The sequence below is a fragment of the Oncorhynchus tshawytscha genome, linkage group LG03, assembly GCF_018296145.1.
Source record: "Oncorhynchus tshawytscha isolate Ot180627B linkage group LG03, Otsh_v2.0, whole genome shotgun sequence".
Classification (NCBI taxonomy): Eukaryota; Metazoa; Chordata; class Actinopteri; order Salmoniformes; family Salmonidae; genus Oncorhynchus; species Oncorhynchus tshawytscha.
Genome location: NC_056431.1, coordinates 48,682,522 through 48,700,109, shown reverse-complemented (window position 1 = coordinate 48,700,109; position 17,588 = coordinate 48,682,522). Strand labels below are relative to the sequence as shown.

General features: G+C 42.4%; 1 protein-coding gene across 1 annotated transcript in view; it reads right to left on the bottom strand.

Moving 5' to 3' along the window:
• The window catches only part of LOC112246682 (parathyroid hormone 2 receptor-like), a 101,301-nt gene that overhangs the window by 38,163 nt on the left and 45,550 nt on the right, over nucleotides 1–17,588 (bottom strand). The gene's annotated exons all lie outside the window — the stretch shown is intronic.

The following is a 17,588-nucleotide window of genomic DNA, read 5'->3' as shown; positions in this document are numbered from 1 at the left end:
TAAAAGGCTAATTGATCATTAGAAACCCCTTTTGCAAATATGTTAGCACAGCTGAAAACTGTTATTCTGACGAAAGAAGCAATAAAACAGACTTTCTTTAGACTAGCTGAGTATCTGGAGCATCGGCATTTGTGGGTTCGATTACAGGCTCAAAATGGCCAGAAACAAATAACTTTCTTCTGAAACTCATCAGTCTATTCTTGTTCTGAGAAATGAAGGCTATTCCATGTGAGAAATTGCCAAGAAACTGAAGATCTCGTACAACACTGTGTACTACTCCCTTCACAGAACAGCGCAATCTGGCTCTAACCAGAATAGAAAGCGGAGTGGGAGGCCCCGGTGCACAACTGAGCAAGAGGACAAGTACATTAGAGTGTCTAGTTTGAGAAACAGATGCCTCACAAGTCCTTGACTGGCAGCTTCATTAAATAGTACCCGCAAAACACCAGTCTCAACGTCAACAGTGAAGAAGCGACTCCGTGATGCTGGCCTCCTGGCAAGCATACACCAGATTCACAGCCTAGTGCAAATAAACTTAAACAAAGCAGAATCAGGATATGATTGCCTACACTCCATTGTTATTCACTGCAGATCCCTCCTTCATTCCGCTTTGACCAACTTTTTTTTTGACTGTGTGTGATTCCAGGCTGGTGATAGGCTACTTTGCTTTACAGAGGTGCCGGTATGCATTTCCTGAAAAAATGGGAGGCACTGGTAGGGGCTCTGGACAGCTCCGCCCCAAGTCAAGCACTGCCTTTCCTTCTGAAAAAAGTTTATTCAGCATCTACATTTCAAAGGTGTCTTTCATGCCTCCTGCTCCCTACCAGAAGGAACACATCAAACGAGGATGGGCATGAATAAAGCACAATTTACCATAAGAGACCTCTTATGGTAAATTGTGCTTTATTCATGCCCCATCCTCGTTTGATGTGCTTTATTCATGCCCCATCCTCGTTCTGATGTTTAAAAACAAACAGAGCAACAGTCAGAGGAGGTTGTAAGTGGATTTGTATCGATGCTGCTTCTGATGATTGTTTTCTGAATGTGCTTCTTACACAGCATTGGTGAGAAGAAACTACTCTAATAGTAGAGTTGTGAGATCAACAATCAATTCTTCCTGGGGCAGGACTCACTATCTGAGCATTTTATGAAATACAGACTAAAAAGAGTGTGAAGAAAAATTCTCCAACAAATGATATTCAGTGTGAATAGAGGAGTGCAGTTACAAAGTAGAGAATAAGTTTAAGTTAGGAGTGAATCCGATGTCTTCATGCCAGTAGACTTGCTTATGCTCAGCTAGCTTTGCTGTATGTGTTGGTAGAGTTGTCTCCCTGCAGAGACAGAGGCATGCCATGAGTTTCTGTGATGCTCACCGATTAAGAACAACATTGAAGTGTCCTATGGAGGGTCCTTTGGGGTCATAAAGTATCGTGGTTTCTAGGATCATAAAAGTAAGGATTTGATATTGGCCAAAATTTCAGTGGCCGGGCGCCCTAAGGGGCCAGGGAAAGGTTCTCAACATCTCCCCTTGTCCTGTGGGTATTGTGGTTCCAAGGATAAAATGAAGACCAAGATAATTATTTAATATTATGTTGAAAAAAATAGAAAGGAATATTAGTTCTTAAGATCTACACCACGTCCAACCAACTTCATAGTCTCATATCCAATCAGCAATGTGAGACAGGTGGAAAAGAGAAGTTTGCCTCAAGCTAAATAACCAACATCACTATCACCATAATTGCCACAACACACCTATCTGAGCAGCACACCTGAAACTGAGTGGTAGAGGAGAGTATTAAAACCACAATCATCCTGTCTCAGTTATAGTAACTCTACTCAGAATGTCTTTTTCCCTTCAAATGGAGTCCAACCTTTACTCCAATAGAGAAACTAGTAGGACCTGATCCTATAGTACTAGGGACTCAGTGGGAATCTATGTTATGAGTACTTGTCATCAGCAGGTGGAAAACACACACATAGTGGGAGAGATGATGACCTTGGAGTCTGTGATTCAGATGCGTCGGCGACAGGCTGGCGTGGGAGCACAGAGTGATGATTCAATCACAATTTATGGCACTGTCCCAATGGCTGGCCATATTATGTTTGCTATCACAGGAGGGAAGCAGACCTCCACTGTGGCAATTCCCAGAGAAAATCGTTCCCACAGACCTTGGGAGTACGGACACCGTCTGAAGTGTGAAGACTGATGAAAACTTGAATCGACAAAATTAATGTTACTGTGTGAATGAAACTGTTGTGTTTGGATTGTTTCAAGAGTTCATAAAGAGCTGTACATTTTTACATGTCTTATTACATTGTATGTTTTCCGGTTGATGCATTTTCAGAGAGACAGGGCTGAAATTGTATGTTGGGTTTTTCGGTTTTCAGGCACATTTCTGTTGTCCGTAACATTCAAATTGAATTGAGTTGATTCGATTTTAATCTGGGTGTGATGTCCTGCCTTTTGTCTTCCCCCAGAAATGTGCAAAGTAATGTTAATTCATGTTGGGGGTGAGTTTCCGTTTTCTCCATGGATAAAAGGTCTAAGTCTAATTGTGAACTTGTTTGCAAGCTCCATGTGTGTGCAGACAGACACACATTAAACTTTTTCACTTGGAGATTATTAAAAAAAAAGTTGGAACCACGTACGTCTTATTAGTAGAGTTATTTACTCTGTCTTATACTATAATGAATGCTCCACTACATGTACACTGGAAGTGTCAATTAATTTGTGACTAATACAACGTATTAGTTGATTGGAGTAAATGCATGCCTCATTTAAAGAGTAAACTCTGATTGATTATATGTTAAAAATTGTGTTGGTCTATTGGTAAATGTGATTTACACTATACACATAGCATTATGCATAGGTTTTAACTTCACATCTCTGGCTAAAATAGATTTTATAAATTAAAGCTTGGACTGTGGATGCTATAAACAGCTCATAAGTCCGATAAGCCTCTTAATAAATCACATAAAGTTATGTTAGAATACAGGTACTTAAAATATCAGAGTGGGGATGCCGAAACTCGCAAAATGGTCTATTTGTCTATTTTGGTTTACGTTTGACCTATAGCATTTATTCAGTCAGATGAATGTAGTTTATTGTTACAATGTGCGCTGAAAGTTGAGAGTGTTTTAATAAATAAACACAACATAATACAAAACAAGGAAAAACGAATGACGCACAGACATGACACTGGAACAGAAACAATGACGCCGGGGGAAGGAAACAAAGGGAGGGACATAATCAGGGAAGGTGATGGAGTCCAGTTGAGTCTAATGACGCGCAGGTGCACGTAACGATGGTGACAGGTGTGCTCCATAACGAGCAGCCTGGTGACCTAGAGGCTGGAGAGGGAGCACACGTGACAGTACTCCCTGCCCTACACGCGGCTCCAGTTGCAGGACGCCGACCAAAATGACGATCCCAGGGATCAGGAGCGGAACTTTCACCCCTTCTGATGCGCGAGAACCTGTCGCCGGCTGGGCCGCGGGAACCTGACAGACCAGCTGAGGCAGGGGAGCCTGGCGATCCGCCTGAGGCATGAGAGCCTGGCGAGCCGGCAGAGGCAGGGGAGCCTGGCGATCTGGCTGAGGCATAAGAACCTGTAGCGGCTCCCGGACCCGACGTCATTCCCACTGACACAAAAAAAATAAACACTCCCTGATGCTTCCCTTAGGTGAGGAAAGTGCAGGGAGGGAGTGCTTTAATAAATAAACACAACATAATACAAAACAAGGAAACACGAACAGCACATAGAGGCCAGAGAGGGAGCACGTGACATTTACAATTATCAACAATCTTTTTAATCTCAACCACACATGCACACACAAAACTATATGTACTTATGCACACACACACACACACACACACACAATTACTGTTTAATAACCATGTAACCGACGGTTCAAGACTGTCATGACCCTTTTTTGTTGTTGCGTGGAACGAACAGCTGACTGTAGACGGGACGGCCGGGCATTCGTGCGGTTGAGTCTGTTTCTGCTGTTACATGGACTCTACAACGTGACTAAACTTTGTTGCTCTTGGCTGAAACAAGCACAGTGTTGCAGCAAACAAGTCTTACCAGTCTTACCAGTATATCTTACCAGTATAAAATAAAAAATAAAAAAGGTTATTAGGGGGACCGCAGTCATTTGGCTGACAAATAACCATCATCCAAAATTGCATGACCGTCACAGCCCTAATAAACACACCCACACACACACAAACAAGCATGTTATTTTATGGGTTGTCATGGTGGACTGAAGTGTGGTTCAATTCAACTCTGCTTGAACCACGCTGTTACTGGTAAATCGTTTGGGCTGGACACAGCAGAGGGGTATACTACGATGCAAGCTAGATCTGCTCAGCGTCTTCTAAAGCTAGCCAGCTCCGTATCTCGACGGTGGATACTGCGCGTCTGTCACGACTCCGACCGAGGGACAGTGGTCGTAGTCGCCGGCCTACTAGCTGCCACTGATTATTTCCTCCCCCTTCTTATGTGTTTATTGAGTGCACCTGTTTTGAGTTAGGTAGTTAGTAGTAAGGCTTTATTAGTCAGCCGGCCCGCATGGTTCCTTGTGCGGGATTAATTATTGTGACTGTCTGTTTGGTGTACTTGTGTGCAAGTCTATGGGTTTTGTGTTTTCCCATTTTGTGGGTTTTTTCTGGACAGTTTAAGTCCCCCTGTTTGGGGCATTTGTAAGTTCATTACGCCCTGTGTTTTCGTGAGGGTTGGCTTATGTTCGCAGTTTCTCTGTGCATTAAAATAGCACTCCTCTGAACTCTGCTTCCTGCGCCTGACTCCTCACCAACTACACTCAGACCGTTACATCGTCTGTCTTCCGCTAACTCTATCAGGCTTGGAATTGTGCAATCATGTTGCACGTGAATAGCCGAATGCCAAACTCAAATCAAATTAAATTAAATTAAATTAATTTGTCATATGCGCCGAATACAACAGATGTAGACCTTACAGTGAAATGCTTACTCACAAGCCATAAACCAACAATGCAGTTTTAAGTTAAGAAAATAACTAAAAAAGTTACATAATTAAAGAGCAGCAGTAAAATAACAATTGCGAGGCTATGTACAGGGGGTACCGGTACAGAGTCAATGTGCAGGGGCACCGGTTAGTCGGTAATTGAGGTAATATGTACATGTAGGTAGAGTTATTAAAGTGACTATGCATAGATAATAACAGAGAGTAGCAGCAGCATAGAAGAGGGGATTGGGACACTGCAAAAAGTCTGGGTAGCCATTTGATTAGATGTTCAGGAGTCTTCTGGCTTGGGGGTAGAAGCTGTTTAGAAGCCTCTTGGACCTAGACTTGGTGCTCCGGTATCACTTGCCGTGCGCTAGCAAAGAAAACGGTCTATGACTAGGGTGGCTGGAGTCTTTGACAATTTTTCGGGCTGACACCGCCTGGTGTAGGGGTCCTGGATGGCAGGAAGCTTGGCCCCGGTGATGTACTGGGCCGTACGCACTACCTTCTGCCGTGCCTTGCGGTCAGAGGCCAGGAAGTTTCCATACCAGGCAGTCATGCAACCTGTCAGGATGCATCTGAGGACCCATGCCAAATCTTTCCAGTCTCCTGAGGGGGAATAGGTTTTGTCATGCCCTCTTCAGGACTGTCTTGGTGTGCTTGGACCATGTTAGTTTGTTCGTTATGGGGACGCCAAGGAACGTAAAGCTCTCAACCTGCTCCACTACAGCCCCGTCCTGTAGTCCACAATCATCTCCTTTATCTTGATCACATGGAGGGAGAGGGTGTTGTCCTTGCACCACACCATCAGGTATCTGACCTCCTCCCTATACAGTAGGCTGTTTCGTCGTTGTCAGTGATCAGGCCTACCACTGTTGTGTCATCAGAAAACGTGCAGTCATGAGTGAACAGGGAGTACAGTAGGGGACTGGGCACGTACCCCTGAGGGGCCCCCGTGTTGAGGATCAGCGTGGCGGATGTGTTGTTACCTACCTTTGCCACCTGGGTGCGGCCTGTCAGGAAGTCCAGGATCCAGTTGCAGAAGGAGGTGTTTAGTCCCAGGGTCCTTAGCTTAGTGATGAGCTTTGAGGGCGCTGAGCTGTAGTCAATGAATAGCATTCTCACACAGGTGTTCATTTTGTCCAGGTGGGAAAGGGCAGTGCGGAGTGCAATAGGTATTGCATCATCTGTGGATCAGTTGGGGCGGTATGCAAATTGGAGTGGGTCTAGGGTTTCTGGGATAATGGTGTTGATGTGAGCCATGACCAGCCTTTCAAAGCACTTCATAGATGTGAGTGCTACGGGTTGGTAGTCATTTAGGCAGGTTACCTTCATGTTTTTGGGCACAGGGACTATGGTGGTCTGCTTGAAACATGTTGGTATTACAGACTCGGTCAGGGAAAGGTTGAAAATGTCAGTGAAGACACTTGCCAGTTAAGACGAATCCTAGAGTGTCAGCTAAAGACCTACAAAAATCTCTGGAAGATGCTAACATTTCTGTTGACAAGTCTACAATACGTTAAACACTAAACAAGAAAGATGTTCATGGGAGGACACCATGGAAGAAGCCACTGCTGTCCAAAAAAACATTGCTGCATGTCTGAAGTTTGCAAAAGAGCACCTGGATGTTCCACAGCGCTACTGGCAAAATATTCTGTGGACAGATGAATCTAAAGTTGTGTTGTTTGGAAGGAACACACAGCACTATGTGTGGAGAAAAAAAGGCACATCACACCAACATCAAAACCTCATGCCAACTGTAAACTACAGTGGAGGAAGCATCATGGTTTGGGTCTGCTTTGCTGCCTCAGTGCTTGGACAGCTTGCTATCATTGACGGAAAAATTAATTCCCAAGTTAATCAAGACATTTTACAGGAAAATGTAAGGCTATCTGTCCACCAATTGAAGCTCAACAGAAGTTAGGTGATGCAACAGGACAGTAACCCAAAAGACAGAAGTAAATCAACAGCAGAATGGCTTGAACAGAAGAAAATACATCTTCTGGAGTGGCCCAGTCAGTCCTGACTATTTACGCAGTGTGTTCAATAAAGACATAAAAAATTATAATTGTTTGTATGTTATTAGTTTAAGTAGACTGTGTTTGTCTATTGTTGTGAATTAAATGAAGATCCGATAAAATGTTATGACCAATTCATGCAGAAATCCAGGTAATTCTAAAGGGTTCACATAATTCTTCATCCCACTGCATGGCAAACTGTTTTGTTATATTTCGATCTTCCGTGATGTACACAACTGGCCAAAAGTTTTAGAACACCTACTCATTCAAGAGTTTCTTTATTTGTACTATTTTCTACATTGTAGAAAGCTTTGCACACTCTTGGTATTCTCTCAACCAGCTTTACCTGGAATGCTTTTCCAACAGTCTTGAAGGAGTTCCCACATATGCTGAGCATTTATTGGTTGGTTTTCCTTCACTCTGCGGTCCGACTCATCCCAAACCATCTCAATTTGGTTGTGAAGGCCAGGTAATCTGATGCAGCACTCCATCACTCTCCTTCTTGGTAAAATAGCCATCACACAGCCTGGTGGTGTGTTGGGTCAATGTCCTGTTGAAAAACAAATGATAGTCCCACTAAGCGAAAACCAGATGGGATGGCGTATTGCTGCAGAATGATGTGGTAGCAATACTGTTTAAGTGTGCCTTGAATTCTAACTAAATCACAGACAGTGTCAGCAGCAAAGCACCCCCACACCATAACTCCTTCACCTCCATGCTTTACGGTGGGAAAAAACAAAATTGGAACCAAAAATCTCCAATTTGGACTGCAGACCAAAGGACAAATCATTTCCACTGGTCTAATGTCCATTGCTCGTGTTTCTTGGCCCAAGCAAGTCTCTTCTTCTTATTGGTGTCCTTTAATAGTGGTTTCTTTGCAGGAATTCGACCATGAAGGCCTGATTCACACAGTCTCCTCTGAACAGTTGATGTTGAGATGTATCTGTTACTTTAACTCTATGAAGCATTTATTTGGGATGACATTTCTGAGGATAGTAACTAATGAATGTATCCTCTGCAGCAGAGATAACTCTGGGTCTTCCATTCCTGTGGCGGTCCTCATGAGAGCCAGTTTCATCATAGCACTTGATGGTTTTTGCGATTGTACTTGAAGAAACTTGGCATTTTCCGTATTGACTAACCTTCGTGTCTTAAAGTAATGATGGACTGTCATTTCTCTTTGCTTATTTGAGCTGTTCTTGCTATAATATGGACTTGGTCATTTACCAAATAGAGCTATCTTCTGTACAGAGAGGGAAAAAATTATTTGATCCCCTGCTGATTTTGTACGTTTGCCCACTGACAAAGAAATGATCAGTCTATAATTTTAATGGTAGGTTTATTTGAACAGTGAGAGACAGAACAACAACAAAATCCAGAAAAATGCACGTCAAAAATTTTTGAAATTGATTTGCATTTTAATGAGGGAAGTAACTATTTGACCCCCTCTCAATCAGAAATATTTCTGGCTCCCAGGTGTCTTTTATACAGGATACGAGGTGAGATTAGGAGCACACTCTTAAAGGGACATCTGTGCACAGACGTAATCAAATCAGATTCCAAACTCTCCACCATGGCCAAGACCAAAGAGCTCTCCAAGGATGTCAGGGACAAGATTGTAGACCTACACAAGGCTGGAACTACACAAGGCTGGAATTGGCTACAAGACCATCACCAAGCAGCTTGGTGAGAAGGTGACAACAGTTGGTGCAATTATTTGCAAATGGAAGAAACACAAAAGAACTGTCAATCTCACTCGGCCTGGGGCTCCATGCAAGATCTCACCTCGTGGAGTTGCAATGATCATGAGAACGGTGAGGAATCAGCCCAGAACTACACAGGAGGATCTTGTCAATGATCTCAAGGCAGCTGGGACCATAGTCACCAAGAAAACAATTGTTAAAATACTATGCCGTGAAGGACTGAAATCCTGCAGCGCCCGCAAGGTCCCCCTGCTCAAGAAAGCACATATACATGCCCGTCTGAAGTTTGCCAATGAACATCTGAATGATTCAGAGGACAACTGGGTGAAAGTGTTGTGGTCAGATGAGACTAAAATTGAGCTCTTTGGCATCAACTCAACTCGCTGTGTTTGGAGGAGGAGGAATGCTGCCTATGACCCCAAGAACACCATCCCCACCGTCAAACATGGAGGTGGAAACATTATGCTTTGGCGGTGTTTTTCTGCTAAGGGGACAAGACAACTTCACCGCATCAAAGGGAAGATGGACAGGGCCATGTACCGTCAAATCTTGGGTGAGAACCTCCTTCCCTCAGCCAAGGCGTTGAAAATGGGTTATGGATGGTTATTCCAGCATGACAATGACCCAAAACACACGGCCAAGGCAACAAAGGAGTGGCTCAAGAAGAAGCACATTAAGGTCCTGGAGTGGCCTAGCCAGTCTCCAGACCTTAATCCCGTGGAAAATCTGTGGAGGGAGCTGAAGGTTCAAATTGCCAAACATCAGCCTCGAAACCTTAATGACTTGGAGAAGATCTGGAAAGAGGAGTGGGACAAAATCCCTCCTGAGATGTGTGCAAACCTGTTGGCCAACTGCAAGAAACGTCGGACCTCTGTGATTGCCAACAAGGGTTTTTCTACCAAGTACTAAGTAATGGTTCGCAGAGGGGTCAAATACTTATTTCCCTCATTAAAATACAAATCAATTTATAACATTTTGACATGCGTTTTTCTGGATTTTTTGTTGTTATTCTGTCTCTCACTGTTCAAATAAACCTACCATTAAAATTATAGACTGATAATTTCTTTGTCAGTGGGCAAACGTACAAAATCAGCAGGTGATCAAATACTTTTCCCCTCACTGTATACCCCACCACCTTGTCACAACACAACTGATTGGCTCAAACGCATTAAGAAGGAAAGACATTCCACAAATGAACTTTTAACTAGTAACACCTGTTAACTTAAATGCAGTCCAGGTGACTACCTCACGAAGATGGTTGAGAGAATGCCAAGAGTGTGGAAAGCTGTCATCAAGGCAAAGGGTGGCTATTTGAAGAGCCTCAAATATAAAATATATTTTGATTTGTTTAATACATTTTTGGTTACTACATGATTCCATGTGTGTTATTTCATAGTTTTGATGTCTTCACTATTACTCTACAATGTAGAAAATAGTAAAAAATAAAGAAAACCCTTTAATGAGTAGGGTTGCGGAACTGGTGGCAGTGAAGTTAGACGCAGGAGAGCAGAAATAGGTAATAGCCGGAGCAGTTTAATTTCAAAACCAATGGCAAATAAAAAGGACCTACATAGGTACAAAACATGACGAGCACCAGTAACATAGTGCACAAGCACTTACAAACAAACAATTGCACACAAGGGCATGGGGGGAACAGAGGGTTAAATACACAACACTTAATGAGGGTAATGGAAACCAGGTGTGTTGGAAAACACGACAAAACAAACGGAAAATGACATTTGGATCGACGATGGCTAGATGACCGGTGACGCTGACCGCCGAACACCGCCCGAACAGGTATCTTATTTTTTCTAAACCCATAACCATGTGTGTGAGGTGTATAATTTTGTTTCAAAGTAGATTTGTTTAAGACTAACAAGAAACACTCTGTGTGAACCTGATCTATTCCACTGCAGTAAAAAGGTCAACATTTTAGCAACCAGGAAATGGCAAAGCAATTTCTTCATAGTGCACCTTTAAAGAATATATTGTTAAGATTACTAACGTTACTGTCCCCACTACAAGAAAAAACATTCAACTGAAATATTGTAGAATTCCATTCATCCCTATGGAGGACTGCTGCTACTGGGGAGTGCCAATATGGCTGACCGGTGGCTTCAAAGCCCCTCAATGGCCAATACATAGATGCAGTAAAGGGGTCAATGGAACACACATTCAACATGGAATGCACATACAACATGTCTAATCTAACAAAGTGGATATTCGTCAAATCCGTCATGATATATCTATTGTAACAGGTCCACAATGTGGTTACTCAAGTCCGATTTTGATACATTTGGCTGTTTTCACGGCATAACATTTCGAAGTTGTCCCTTTTCAGGTTTAGAAAAAGTGACTGTTAAATGCTTACTCCCGTTCATATAATCTGGTTAGAATAGATGGTCATTATAGTCGTTTCAAAGTAATTTTTTAAGGTTTAAGGTTTAAAGTGATATGAACATGTGTTGGGGTTAACATCCATACAAGCGTTATACTCAGATTTTTACCTCAACATAGTGTGAAATACACAGAAATAATAGCCAAAATGTAGGCCAATTCTGCTGGGGGGCAATGAGGATATTCGGGATCTTTCCCCAACGGCCCACACATTTCCATTGCAAATCGATTGCTTTGGTCGAGTTTGACTGTCCTCTTTACTGTATCTATAGCATCAGTAATCCAGGGTTTATATACATCATTGCAAGATCTGCGCAACACACTCAAAATCAACTGTAAATTTCGGTGTTCCTCAAGGTTACGTTTTGGGACCACTATTGTTTTCACTATATATTTTACCTCTTGGGGATGTTATTCGAAAACATAAAGTTAACTTTCACTGCTATGCGGATGACACACAGCTGTACATTTCAATGAAACATGGTGAAGCCCCAAAATTGCCTTTGCTAGAAGCATGTGTTTCAGACATAAGGAAGTGGATGGCTGCAAACTTTCTACTTTTAAACTCGGACAAAACAGAGATGCTTGTTCTAGGTCCCAAGAAACAAAGAGATCTTCTGTTGAATCTGACAATTAATCTTAATGGTTGTACAGTCGTCTCAAATAAAACTGTGAAGGACCTCGGCGTTACTCTGGACCCTGATCTCTCTTTTGAAGAACATATCAAGACCATTTCAAGGACAGCTTTTTTCCATCTACGTAACATTGCAAAAATCAGAAACTTTCTGCCCAAAAATGATGCAGAAAAATTAATCCATGCTTTTGTCACTTCTAGGTTAGACTACTGCAATGCTCTACTTTCCGGCTACCTGGATAAAGCACTAAATAAACTTCAGTTGGTGCTAAATACGGCTGCTAGAATCCTGACTAGAACCAAAAAAATGTATCATATTACTCCAGTGCTAGCCTCTCTACACTGGCTTCCTGTCAAAGCAAGGGCTGATTTCAAGGTTTTACTGCTAACCTACAAAGCATTACATGGGCTTGCTCCTACCTATCTCTCTGATTTGGTCCTGCCGTACATACCTACACGTACACTACGGTCACAAGACGCAGGCCTCCTAATTGTCCCTAGAATTTCTAAGCAAACAGCTGGAGGCAGGGCTTTCTCCTATAGAGCTCCATTTTTATGGAACGGTCTGCCTACCCATGTCAGAGACGCAAACTCAGTCTCAACATTTAAGTCCTTACTGAAGACTTATCTCTTCAGTGGGTCATATGATTGAGTGTAGTCTGGCCCAGGAGTGGGAAGGTGAACGGAAAGGCTCTGGAGCAACGAACCGCCCTTGCTGTCTCTGCCTGGCCGGTTCCCCTCTTCCCACTGGGATTCTCTGCCTCTAACCCTATTACAGGGGCTGAGTCACTGGCTTACTGGGGCTCTCTCATGCCGTCCCTGGAAGGGGTGTGTCACCTGAGTGGGTTGATTCACTGATGTGGTCATCCTGTCTGGGTTGGCGCCCCCCCTTGGGTTGTGCCATGGCGGAGATCTTTGTGGGCTATACTCAGCCTTGTCTCAGGATGGTAAGTTGGTGGTTGAAGATATCCCTCCCTAGTGGTGTGGGGGCTGTGCTTTGGCAAAGTGGGTGGGGTTATACCCTTCCTGTTTGGCCCTGTCTGGGGGTATCCTCGGATGGGGCCACAGTGTCTCCTGACTCCTCCTGTCTCAGCCTCCAGTATTTATGCTGCAGTAGTTAATGTGTCGGGGGGCTAGGTCAGTTTGTTATATCTGGAGTACCTCTCCTGTCCTATTCGGTGTCCTGTGTGAACCTAAGTGTGCGTTCTCTAATTCTCTCTTTCTCTCTCTCTCTCTCGGAGGACCTGAGCCCTAGGACCATGCCCCAGGACTACCTGACATGACTCCTTGCTGTCCCCAGTCCACCTGGCCGTGCTGCTGCTCCAGTTTCAACTGTTCTGCCTTATTATTATTCGACCATGCTGGTCATTTATGAACATCTTGGCCATGTTCTGTTATAATCTCCACCCGGCACAGCCAGAAGAGGACTGGCCACCCCACATAGCCTGGTTCCTCTCTAGGTTTCTTCCTAGGTTTTGGCCTTTCTAGGGAGTTTTTCCTAGCCACCGTGCTTCTACACCTGCATTGCTTGCTGTTTGGGGTTTTAGGCTGGGTTTCTGTACAGCACTTTGAGATATCAGCTGATGTATGAAGGGCTATATAAATACATTTGATTTGATTTGAAAATAACGACGACCTCGAACATGCCCCCATGTATTGACACTGAGATCATGCAAAGGTGAGAAGGTCAGTGAAGGTTGGGTCGAGATGGTCAGTGGGCAAAATCCAGACATGAAAGATTTCCTTGAAAGAGACAGTGTTGTAGGTCAAAAACGTCAACACAGGAGAGAGAAATCAGATTTTGCATTCTTGGATACATGAATTCTGCTGGACGATTTAGCATAGGTAGCTGGAGTCTAAATATAGAGGACAAGGATGGGAGGTTGATAGGCGTCAGGCACAGAAATTGAAAACCATATTTCAGTAGCTCGGAAGAAAACAGGAAGAAAGCGGAAAAATTGATGAAAGATGAAGATGTGTCCAGGGCGATTGATCCTAAGAGACTACCAATGAATAGGCCGAGGCCAATAGAGAGTGATAGTGAAGAATGTTATTCCTAAGGTTAGTTTCTTAGCATTCACAACCATGGTTATCAACTGTACCAATGAAATGGAACGTAAATCATAGAAAATATGTTGTGGTGGCAGCTGCAGAGAGGTACTTAGGTGTAAAAGATTTTACTGCAGAAGAGTTACAAGGTGTGTTGAATGACAGTGTCCCATCCTCCCAGGCTGCCAGCCTGGTGTATGATCAGATAGGGCCAAGTAGTGAAATAGTGGTGAGGTTTTAACCCTTAAGAATATAAACTCTGCCTAAGCCGGAGGAGTAGTGGTGGTGGGGGAGGGGGGTGTCTACTAATTATATGGATTTTTTAAAGAAGTCATACCAAAGATCATTTAGCTATTTGAATTTGAATTTTAAGACCCTTTGAAGTATCCCCCCCCAAAATCTAAAATTATTTTTGGCTTTACCACTATTAGCCCATACAAATGGAATAACAATCACTACTTGGAACAACAAAGTCCCCCCCAAACAATCTAATGGAAGTTTGTTCTGAAGTGTCTGTCCTATATCTGAGAGATGTAAGAAAGACCAGGAAACGTTTGTTATTTTCTATTTAACCCCTCATATTTGGCACTAAACAGTCTCTGTTCTGTATATACTCCATAATCTTTTAAAAATGGTACCGGGGGACCTTCAAACGAGTCTAGTGAGTCTTGTGCACATCCTAGAGCAAAAGAAGGTGAGAGTCTCACGTTTCCACAGATGGGGACTATTAGTGCGTAGCCCAAACTGTTTGGACGCTACAGCCGATTTTGTGAAAAGACCGATTTTTGGGATGTCTCATGGTCTGATAAACACGTCTCTACTGTAGCTCTGTCAACTTTTACCGGAAATATGGAAATGAGACATAGGTGCATGAGGTGGATTGAGACGCATCCAACGCAAAAAAACATCTTTAGCTTAAACTGATGGATTTCTAAGGGGATTGTTGTATTAATCTAATTAGATTTCCGCGGTGAGTGAGGACATCAACCTTAGTTATCGACCTTAGTAGGGTTAGTTGGTAAGGCATTTTTCTTCCCCCTTCTCCCCTTCCCTTTTTGTGTCACTAACTGTAATGAATTCACATTCCAGAACAGTAGGCGGAAACAGAGTGCTAGATAAGAGAAATTGATGAATAGGGAGGCCGTGACCTGCTTCACACTGCAGTACAGTAGGTGGTGGTGTATGCACCTCTCGGTTGCGATCCGCCAATACAAATTTAAAGAAGAAGAAGCTTTGCTAGCTAGCCTAGTGTTTTCTTAGCTAGCAAACGTTCACTTGCATTTTTATTGGACCTACCAACTAGGCTATCTTCCCTGAACCTTGTTCTCAGGGTATTACTTTAGACACACCCAGCATAACAATGTTAGTTAGCTACCTACTTGTGTCAACACATTATGAGTAACATGAGTTCCTTTTCAATGTAGCTAAACACTAGCTAACTTTTTATTGTTAGTAAGCACTATTATTGCCAGCTGGATAACACAATAACTAGCTATATGCCTAAACTATAGAAATCATGATGATGATAACTAGGGGTAATGTAGAGTGTCTATACTAAATCATCATATATTGTTCTTCTCTACCACAAACTCTTTGACTCCAGGATGGGAAAATGCTTACAAAAAAAGAAACAGATGAAGACAGAGTCCGAGACTGAGTTGTCAATTTCCCTTGTTACTTGTAATGCTAAAAAGGGAAGAAAAAGACAAGACTAAGCTACTCACCATACTACAGGCTACAGATTTGAGTCAACACTAGAATAGTTATTTCTATGTTATTGAGTAGGACAATATCTTTGTTTATTCTAATTAATCTAATTATTAATCTAAAAATAAAAATCCTGTAAGGTATTTTACATTGCAATAAAATAGTTTGTAGGTATTTTCACTTGGTACTGAGTAATAAGTAAATATATAGAAATTGCTCATAGGTAACTATAAAGTTACACTTAATTTAAATAGTTAAATCCTGTGTAACAACTAGAGACAACCATGTACTTATTCAGATATTACAGATATGTACTCTGGTGTATTAGTGTGTTTATTTTCTCACTTGGCGCGCAAAACCGGCCAATCAAATCAAACTGTGCACACAAACTGAACGATAATGAAGATATTCAAAAAGACAAAAAGAAGAAGACGAAGAGAAGCATCTATGGCGGCATTTCAGTGACCAGGGCTCCTTTAAGTACAGGAGAGGCGAGAGTGTAATCATGCAATGCAAGCTGCATACCCAGGATGGCGGAGTTGACTTCCTGCTAAAACAGAGGTAAGATAGCTAGATATGAATAATAAAAAATGTAGCAGTTAGTAGCTAGCTATCCTTGCAGCTAAGTTAGCTAACTAGCTGCATGGCTAACCACCAACCAATGATAATAGCCATGTGGCTAGCACGTCATTAATTGCACTAGCTAGCTAATGTTAGCTTGCTTGGTCATGACATACAGTATTTAGAGAGACCTAGGATTTTTAGCTATGCAATTTGTCTGTGTAAATAAGGATAACGTTCATTTAAAAGCCTCAGTAAGTCTCAATAAGTCTCCGATAGAATCTGGGTCAAATTGTATTCTTCTTTTAGCTAATTATATTTGGTTAGATCATGATGTATGAAATCATACATGATGATGTATGGTCATTATACATGATGATGATGAATGAATACATCAATCATGAAGGTTAATGTAATGATAGGCCTACTTCAACTCTCATTAAGGTTTCATGAACGGCTTCATAACGGTGTTATGAATACTTATGTAAAGTTTAGGCTTCAGGCCTCAGTTAAAGTAACGTTTTACCCAGCAAACATTCATTCTATGTGATTGAATTCTTGATACACATGGGAAACTGTTGTAACGGCAGATCTCCTCTTCGTCTGAAGAGGAGTAAGGATCGGACCAAGATGCAGCGTGGTAAGTGTCCATAACTTTAATCAAAAAAAAGCACTGAAAACTGAATACAAAAATAACAAAAGAAACATGAAGAAACGAAACCGAAACAGTACCGTGTGGCGACAAACACAGAAACAAAACACCCACAAACCAACAGTGAAACCCAGGCTACCTAAGTTTGATTCTCAATCAGAGACAACTAACGACACCTGCCTCTGATTGAGAACCATCCTAGGCCGAAACAGAAACCAAACATAGAAAAACAAACAGACTGTCCACCCCAACTCACGCCCTGACCATACTAAATAAAGACAAAACAAAGGAAATAAAAGGTCAGAACGTGAAAACTGTTGTGAAAAACCCAGCAGCATTGCAGTTCTTGACACACTCAAACTGTTGCTCCTGGCAACTACTACAATACACCATTCAAAGGCACTTAAATATTTTGTCCTTCCCATTCACCCTCTGAATGGCACACAAAGTCCAGCATCCATGTCTCAATTGTTTCAAGGCTAACATCCTTCTTTTACCCGTCTCCTCCTCGTTATCTACACTGATTAAAGTGGATTTAACAGGTGGTGACATATGTAAGGGATCAAAGCTTTGACCTGGATTCACCTGGTCAGTCTATGTGTAAGTGGTGCGTACTGGCGGCAGAGAAGTCAGGCGCAGGAGAGCAAAAACTGTTACAACGGCGCAGTTTAATAATAAAAATCACCGTAAACAAAACGATCAAATACAATGGGTTCAAAACCCGTGGCACACCAGACATAATGTGCACAAGCACTTACAATAAACAATTCCGGACAAGGATATGGGGGGAACAGAGGGTTAAATACACAACATGTAATTGAAACCAGGTGTGTGGGAAGACAAAACAAATGGAAAATTAAAAGTGGATCAATGATGGCT